General features: G+C 37.5%; 1 pseudogene; it reads right to left on the reverse strand.

The window, feature by feature from the left end:
- Positions 1 to 4,207: 4,207 nt before the first annotated feature.
- Positions 4,208 to 6,998, reverse strand: LOC112923850 (non-histone chromosomal protein HMG-17 pseudogene; annotated as a pseudogene).
- Between the last annotated feature and the right edge of the window lie 2,624 nt (positions 6,999 to 9,622).

The following is a 9,622-nucleotide window of genomic DNA, read 5'->3' on the forward strand; positions in this document are numbered from 1 at the left end:
GTTAGAGGGACAACAGAGTCAGCACTGAGCAAAAGCCCATTACGGTAGAGGCAGGGCATGGTTTGGATCTCACACAAGACCCTGAGATCATGACCTGAGCAGAAACCAAGTGTCAGATGCTTGACCAACTGAGCCACCCAGGCACCCTGAACCTTGATTTTTATGTATGATCTTATTTAACCTTCTAGTGTGCCAAAACTCCCAGAGAATGGTCCAACACTTTGATTATGATAAACCGTGTTATACAGAACTCAATTTGAGATTAGGGGGCTGTAGGAGAAAATGGAGAACCCCCTGGAGTTTATATAAAGACGTGGATGTAAGAGGTAACTAGCTTCTACCTGCCCACCAATAGTGCAGTGCACCTTTATAGTTACCTCACCCCACTCTCCGAAGAGCTATGACTGGGCACTTTTTCTGCCATCCAGTCTTTAATTTAACTTAATTTTATTGTGTTTTAAAAAACAAAAGCTTTACTGAGATAAAGCTGCCATCTCAATCATATCTATACACTTCACTAAAGTGTACAGTTCAGGGGCACCTGGATGGCTCAGTATTTTTATTTATTTTTTGGCTCATTGTTTTTATTTTTTTTTAATCTATTTTGAGTTAATTTTTATATACAATGTGAGACAAAAGTCCAACTTTATTATTTTGCACGTGGATATACAATTGTCTCAGAACCTTTTGTCTTTTCCCCACTGAATCGTCATGGCAATTAATTGTGAATGCAAGCCTTTACTTCTGGACTCTAAATTCTATTCCATTGATCTATATGTCTGTCTAATTTAAAAATATATATATTTATTCATGAGAGACACACAGAGAGAGGCAGAGACACAGGCAGAGAGAGAAGCAGGCTCCCTGTGAGGAGCCCGATGTGGGATTTGATCCCAAGACCCCAGATCATGTCCTGAGCCAAAGACAGACCTGAGCCACTCAACAATGCAACCACTGAGCCACTCAGGCATCCCTATATGTCTGTCTTTATGCCAATATCATCTTCCTTATTGTAGCTTTGTAGTAAGTTTTAAAATTGGCAAATGTCAGTCTTCCAACTTTGTTCTTCTATTTCAAGATTTTTGGGGCCTATGCTGGGTAGCTAGGATTTCCGTATGAATTTCAGGGTCAGTTTGTTAACATCTGTAAAGAAGCCACTTAGAGTTTTGATAAAGATTGAATTGAATCTGTATATTGCCAATGGACATGAGCGTATCCATCTTATCTAATCCATGAAAATGACACATCTTTTCATTTATTTACATTGTCTTTTGTTTCTTTCATGATGTTTCATAGTTTTCTCAATACAAGTTTTGCACTTCCTTTGTTTATTTCTAAATGTTTTATCCTTTTGATGCTATAGTAGATGGAACTTTTTTTTTTTTTTTTTTGTGATGCCTACAGCTTTGCTTTTCTTTTTCAAGGTTTCTTTGGCTATTCAGGTCTTTTCTTGCTCCATACAAATTTTACAGTTGTCTGTTCTAGTTCTGTGAAAAGTGCTGTTGGTATTTTGATAGGGATTGCATTAAATGTGTAGATTGCTTTCGGTAGTATAGACATTTTAACAATATTTGTTCTTCCATCTATGAGCATGATATGCCTTTCCATTTCTTTGTGTTGTCTTCAATTTCTTTCATTAGTGTTTTATGGTTTTCAGAGTACAGGTCCCTCACCTCTTTGATTAGGTTTATTCTGTGATATTATTTTTGGTGCAATTGTAAATGGGATTGTTTTCTTAATTTCTCTTTATGCTCCTCCATTATTGGTGTATAGAAATGCAACGGATTTCTGTACATTGATTTAATATCCTGCAGCTTTATTGAATTCATTTATCAGTTTTGGCAGTTTTGGCAATCTTTAGGGTTTTCCATATAGAGCATCATGTCATACTGCAAATAGTAAAAGTTTTACATCTTCCTTACCGATTTGGATGCCTTTTATTTATTTTGTTGTCTGATTGCTGCATCTAGGACTTCCAGTACTATGTTGAATAAAAGTAGTGTGAGTGGATGGATATCTTGGTCTTGTTCCTGACCTGAAAAACAGTGTTTTTTCCCCATTAAGGATGATATTAGCTGTGGGTTTTGCCTATATGACCTTTATTATGTTGAGGTATGTTCCCTCTAAAACTACTTTGTTGAATGTTTTTATCATGAATGGGTGTTTTACTTTATCAAATGTCTTTTATCCATCTATATAAATGGTCATATGGTTCTTATTCTTTCTTTTATTAATGTAGTGTTTCATGTTGATTGATTTGCAAATATTGAACCCTCTGGCAACCCAGGAATAAACCCCACTTGAATATCATTAAAATTACTTACTTATTTTTTTAAAAAGATTTTATTATTTATTCACGATAGACAGAGAGAGAAGGGCAGAGACACAAGCAGAGGGAGAAGCAGGCCCCATGCCGGGAGCCTGACATGGGACTCGATCCCAGGACTCCAGGACCAGCCCTGGGCTGAAAGCAGTGCTAAACCACTGAGCCACCCAGGGATCCCCTAAAATTATTTATTTAATGAGAGAGAGAGAGAGAGAGGGAGAGAGAGAGAGAGAGAATGAGCAGGGGGAGGGGCAAAGGGAGAAGGATAGAATCTCATGTAGACTCCACACTGAGCACAGAGCCTGAAATGGGACTTGATCCTACTACCCCAAGATCATGACCTGAGCTAGAATCGAGTCAGACACTTAACCAACTGAGCCACCCAGGTGCCCATGGCTGATTTTTTAAATATACTGTTGAATTTGTTTTGCTAGTGTTTTGTTGAGGAGTTTTGTATCTATGTTCATCAGCGGTATTGGCCTGTAGTTCTCTTTTTTAGTGATATCTTTATCCAGTTTTGGATATCAAGGGAATTCTGGCCTCATAGAATGAATTTGGAAGTTTTTCTTCCTTTTCTATTTTTTGGAATAGTTTGAGAAGAATAGGTATTAGCTCTTCTTTAAATGTTTGGTAGAATTTGCCTAGGAAGCCATCTGGTCCTAGACTTTTGTTGGTTGGGAGTTTTTTTTTTTTTTTTGAGATTTTATTTATTTATTCATGAGAGACAGAGAGAGAGAGGAAGAGACATAAGCAGAGAGAGGAGAAGCAGACTCCATGCAAGAGCCTGATGTGGGACTTGATCCTGGAATCCCAGCATCAGGTCCTGAGCCGAAGGCAGACACTCAACCGCTGAGCCACCCAGGTGTCCTTATTGGGAGTTTTTTTCATTACTGATTCAATTTCTTTACTGGTTCTGAGTCTGCTCAAATATTCCATTTCTTCCTGTTTCAGTTTTGGTAGTTTATATGTTTCTCGGAATTTATTCATTTCTTGCAGGTTGTCCAATTAGTTGGTATATAGTTTTTCATAATATTCTCTTATAATTGTATTTCTGTGGTGTGGGTTGTTATTTCTCCTCTCTTATTTGTTTTTTTTTTTTCAAGCCAACTGTATCCAGCTTTATTAAAGATACTTTTCATAAACAATCATGGTATTTCAGGCAGAACATGGGCAGATGATCGTTAATAGTATACAACAACTTTTAAACTCCCTTCTTCAATGGACTACCAAAATCAGAAAGCCACTATAAAACCCAGTGAAGTCTTCATGTGATGCTCTGAACAGGGAAAGTTTAGAGTAAGGGTTGACAGTTCACATTTAGCATGTTGTTTAACAACTTTTCACAAGCTGACCCTGACTTTCAGGAAATGAAATGAAAATGGCAGAATTATCAATCTGAAGATCCACAAGCTTAAAAGACTCTTTTGAGGGACACCGTCTCAGTGGTGACACTGTAAAGTCCAGGTTGCCTGACATATTAGGAACCATTTCTTGGGGTCAGGTTCCAACAGGTCTCTGGGCTTAAGGGAGTCAAGTCTATGTTGAAGCAAAGAGGGGGAGAAGAGGACATAAAAAAATGAATTCTTGTTTTTCCACACCACCAAGGTGGCTCATGTGTGTCAATGTCAAGGAATCCCTCCTCGTGGGAGCCAAGAGGAAGTTTCTCAAAACTAGAAGGGAAAGGTGTTTTTTCCCTTGTTATCAATCTAGCTTCGGAGATATTCTATTAGTGACATATGCCCTTCCCCCAAAACAACAATGAAGTGTTCTGTGTACTAACAACATAGCTTAAAAAAAAAAGTAAACACAATTCTGCATTTTTATAAAGCTTGATAAAAAATAGTATTTCAAACTGTACAGTCACCAGAAGTGCAGAGTTATCAAAAATGCACACACTTCACTTGGCATCTCCAGCATCATCAGCTTTCTGTGCCTGGTCTATTTTGGCATCTCCATTCCCTGCAGGGTTCTTTCCACCCTTGCCAGCATCAGCTTTCCCCTCTTTCCCTTTGGGTACCTTCTCTCCCTTCTTTGCAGGGGCCTTTTTAGGCTTGGGCTCTGGCTTTGGAGGAGCAGATTTAGCAGATAACCCTGCAGATCTTCTCTGTGGCTCATCCTTCACCTTGGCTTTATCTCCTTTAGCATCCCCTTCAGCATCCCCTTCTCTTGGGCATGGCGGTGACGGTAGCAGGACGTAAGCGCTGGACGCAGGGATGCAGCGGCTCGCGGGCTTTGGCTGGTCCGGGGGTCGTTCTTGCCTCTTCTTTACACTGCTACTCTCCTCTCTTATTTGTGATTTTATTTATTCGAGTCCTTTTTTTTTTTTTTTTCTTGATAAGCCTGGCTAGAGGTTTATCAATTTTATTGATTTTTTTCAAAGACCCAGCTCTTGGTTTCATTGATCTGTTCCATTCTCTTTTTAGTTTCTGTATCATTTATTTCTGTTCTAATCTTTATGATTTCCTTCCTTTTGCTGGTTTTAGGTTTTGTTTGTTGTTATTTTTCTAGCTTCTTTAGGTATAAGATTAGGTTGTTTATTTAAAATAGATTTTTTTCTTCTTCTTGAGGTAGGCCTGTATTGGGATAAACTTTCCACTTAGAATCACTTTTGCTATATCCCAAAGATTTTTGACTGTTTTGTTTTCATTTTCATTTGTTTCTACATAATTTTTATTTCTCGTTTTATTTTATGGTTGACTCAATCATTATTTAGTAGTAAGTTCATGTATTTGTGGTCTTTCCATATTTTTCCTGTGTGTGAATGGGGTTGTATTCTAATTTCATAGGTTTGGTGACTAGAAAAGAAGCTTGGTTAAAAAAAAAAAAAAAAAAAAGCATGGTATGGCTTTAATCTTCTTGAATTTGTTAAAGTTTTTTTTTTTGTTTTTTTTTTTTTGTGGGCTAGTATGCAGTCTATTCTGGAGAATGTTCCATGTGTACTTGAAAAGAATGTGTATTCTGTTGTTTTAGGATGGAATGATCTGAAGATATCTGTTCAGTGTTAATCCATCTGTTCCAGTGTGTCATTCAAAGCCATTGTTTCCTTTTTGGTTTTTTTAGATAGTCTCTCTATTGATGTAAGTGGGGTGCTAAAGTCTCATACTATTATCATATTATTATTTAGTCCCTTTTTGTTATTAGCTGTTTTATGTATTTGGGTGTCCCTATGCTGGGTACATAAATATTTGCAACTGTGAAATCTTGTTGAATTGTCCTCTTTGTTATTATATAGTGCCCTTCTTCGTCTTTTGTTACTCTTTGTTTTAAAGTCTATTTTATCCAATATAAGTATTGCTACTCTGGCTTTCCTTTGCCATTTGCATGATAGATGATTCTCCATCCCCTAACTCTCAATCTGCAAGTGTCCTTGGGTCTAAAATGTGTGTCTTGTAAGCAGCATATAGATGGTTCTTATTTTTTTATCCATTTTGTAATGCTGTGTCTTTTGGTTGGAGCATTTGGTCCATTTACATTCAAAGTAATTAGTTGATAAGAAATGTATTTGTTGTCATTTTATTATTTGTTTTGTGGTTGTTTCCAAAGATTTTATCTGATCCCTTCTTATCTTTTTCTCTTTCAAGGTTTGCTGATTTTCCTTAGTAATATATTTGGATTTCTTTCTCTTTATTCTTATATATGGTTACGATTAGGTTTGTATATGACCTCTACTTGCAATAGGGAGTCTATATTAATTTGATAGTTATTTAGATTTGAATCCATTCTTTACTCCTCTCTTCCCCACATTTTAGTAATATGTTTTTATATTTTATATCCTTTTATTTTGTGAGTTCTTTGATTTCTTTTAATAGAAATATTTGTTTTTACTGCTTTTGTGTCTTTTACCTTTATATGGACACTATTGGTTTCTTCTTCCCACTCAGAGTTCCCTTTAATATTTCTTGCTCAGTTGGTTTAGTGGTCATGAACTCCTCTAGTTTTGTTTGTCTGGGAACTCTCTCTCCTGTTCTGAATGATAACCCTGCTGGATAGAATATTCTTGGCTGCAGACTTTTCCCGCTGAGCACTTTGAGTAATCATGCCATTCCCTTCTGGCTTGGAAAGTTTCTGCTAAAAAATCTCTTTCTAGCCTTATGGGTTTTCCCTTGGAAGTTACTATCTTCTTTTATCTTGCTGCTTTAGAATTGTTTTCTTTATCTCTATATTCTGCTAATTTAATTTAAATATGTAATTGTAATTGGTGTACTTCTGCTTTTGTTGATTTTGATGATAGTTCTCTGTGCCTCCTGGATCTGGATATCTATTTTCTTTCTCAGATTAGGGAAATTTTTAGCTATTATTTCTTCAAATAAATTTTCTGTCCCTTTTTCTCTCTTCTTCTTCTGGGACTCCTATAATATGAATGTTATTATGTTTGATGGAGTTCCTAAGTTCCCTAAATTTAATCTTGCTTTGCATAATTCTTTTTTCTCTCTTTTGTTCAGCTTTGTTAGTTTCCTTTACCTTATCTTCTAGTTCACTAATTCATTCATCTGCGGTTAGAAATCTTGCTGTTCATGCCATCAAGCATGTTTCTCATTTCATTTATTGAGCCCTTTATCTCTGTTATGTTTTTCCTTATCTCTGTATTAAGGGTCTCACTCATGTCTTCCACTCTTTTCTCAATTCCAATGAGTATCCTTATGATCATTACCTTGATTTCTCTATAAGACATGTTGTTCATAGCTGTTTTGCTTATATGCCTGGCTGTAGCCTTGTCCTATTCTTTCATTTGAGATACATTTCTCTGTCTTCTCATTTTATCTAAGTCTCTATGCCTATTTCTCTGTGTTAGGAAGTTAGCTATGTCTCTGTTCTTGATAAATTTCTCTGTCTTCCATTTTGTCTAAGTCGCTATGTCTATTTCTGTGTTAGGAAGTCAGCTATGTCTCTGTTCTTGAGGGTAATGGTCTTATTAAGAAGAAATACTGTAGTGTCCTGTCACGTGGTGTCTCCTGTTCTTAAGGGCTTGGTGTTTTCAGGAGTATCTCCAATGTGGCTGTGTGTGCTCTGCTATTTTGTCTTGACCACTTTATCCTTCAGGCAATTTGTCTGCAGAGGCTCTCTTTGCCTTTTGTGGGCAGTGTTTGGTCCCTGGCCTGAATGTGGCATATTTTAACTAGGTGTTCTCTGCTTATGAAATGAGACCTGTCACCACCACCACCAGAACCAAAGCTTTACATAACTCCTGGGTTGGGAGACATAGTATGAGCAGGGGTTTGGGTTGATCTTCTGCAGGAGGGGGCTTTTTGTGCTGTTACTGAGGCAAACATGACTAAGAGAGGCAGTTCCACCATGGTGTGGAGGGGCAGGACTTAGTGTAAGCAAGTTAGGTAATAAGTGTTGGTGCTGTGCTGGTTCTTGCAGATGGCCTGGTGCTTACGCTGAGGGGCAAGCGAGGAAAATGGCACTGGACAGTACTTTTGCTCCTGGAAGGGTCTCTCTATGAATGCTGTCACCCTGGAATGCACTGCAAGATGATCAAATAACCTCCCCAATATATGTGCCAGGTGGGGCACACTGTATGCTGTATGCACACTGTATGTCTACTGGTTGTTTGCCTGGCTTCTCTCCAAGATCAGTGCAATGCCCTCTGGGCTGTATCCCAGCCATGTCCACTGATCTTTAAAACTCCAGGCTTTAAGCTCTTTTGGTTGCGAGAAATAAAAAAATTCATTTCCTCTTGCTTTCCAAGCCAATTGCTATGCAGATTTGTTTTCTCTATGTGCCCCTCTGTGTGCTAGTCTGTCTCTTGTCCTTCTCTGTGATTGTGGCTCCATCCTCTCTGCAGTGGCTATGAACTATTTTTCTCCCAAATTACATCTCCATACTTCCTACCTTCTTTGATGTGGGTCTTTTTTCTACTTTTAGTTGTGAAGTTTGTTTGCCAGTTTTCAGGTAAGTTACTGGGTATTTAGGATTATTTGACAGGTATATAGTGTATTCATGGAATGAGGAAAACCTAGGATCCTCATACTCTACTAACATCTTTCAACCTACATTACTTGATTGTTGGCTGTTGAGCCAACGTTGTATTCTCAGGCTACTATCCATTCTTGTACCATCTCAACTCAAATTTAAAAACATGACAAATGTTTTTTCTAGAGTCATAGTTTTCTGTGATTCTTAGGTTTCTCTAAGGCTCAAATTCTATCACTCTTGGTTTTAAAGCAACCTCATTTTTTCCTACACAGTTACAAAGGTGATATACATATGGCTTATAAGGCAAATTTGGCTTGGAGGTATGTTTTATTTGGACTATATATGCTTTTGAAATTTAGGCCAAGAGTGTGCACCCTAGGTAGACACCACACTCAACATTTCTTTTATCTTCTCTTCTACATAAGCCAGGTATTTAAAGACTTTGAAGTTGTAATGCTTGTAATAAACCGTCTTGCTTTTGGCATATTTATTTATCTCAATGAAGTCATTTCCTGGTCACTGAACGTTAAAATATTGCAGTCATTGTTGATAACTTTTGTGAAGTATTTTTTGCCCTTTGAAATAATCACTGTGTGTATTTATTTAACAGCATTGAACTGTACTTATAAATTAAGATGGTAAAAAAAAGACCCAAATTAAATAAAAATAGATTCTCATTGTATAAGATTTAGACAATCAAAAGTACAAAAGCCCTAAAAGTCCTCTTTCATTTGTCTCTACCAACCCTTCCCCATCTACAGATAATTATTTTCATTAAATTAGGATATATTCTTCTGGGAAACTTTGTAGACTTTTACACCCCTACACATACCCCCCCCACACACACACACACACAATTAGGTTTTACATAAAAAGCAGGCCAGGAAAACAGTATGGAGTTTCCTCAAAAAGTTAAAAGTAGAGCTACCCTACCACCCAGTAATTGCACTACTAGGTATTTATTCAAAGGAGATAACATAGTGATTCAATGGGGCACATGCACCCACATGTTTGTTTGTTTATTTATTTATTTATTGTTATTTTTTTATTGAAGTTCAATTTGCCAACATGTAGTATAACACCCAGTGCTCATCCCATCAAGTGCCCTCCTCTGTGCCTGTCCCCAAGTCACCCCATCCCTCCACCCGCTCCTCTTCTACTACCCTTTGTTTGTTTCCCAGAGTTGAGTCTCTCATGTTTTGTCACCCTCTCTAATTTTTCCCACCCATTTTGTCCCCTTTCCCCTATAATCCCTTTCACTATTTCTTATATTCCTCCTATGAGTGAAACCATATGATGATCGTCCTTCTCCAACTGACTTACTTCACTCAGCATAATACCCTCCAGTTCCATCCATGTGGGAGCAAATGGTGGGTA

This window comes from Vulpes vulpes, chromosome 7, assembly GCF_048418805.1.
Source record: "Vulpes vulpes isolate BD-2025 chromosome 7, VulVul3, whole genome shotgun sequence".
Lineage (NCBI taxonomy): Eukaryota > Metazoa > Chordata > Mammalia > Carnivora > Canidae > Vulpes > Vulpes vulpes.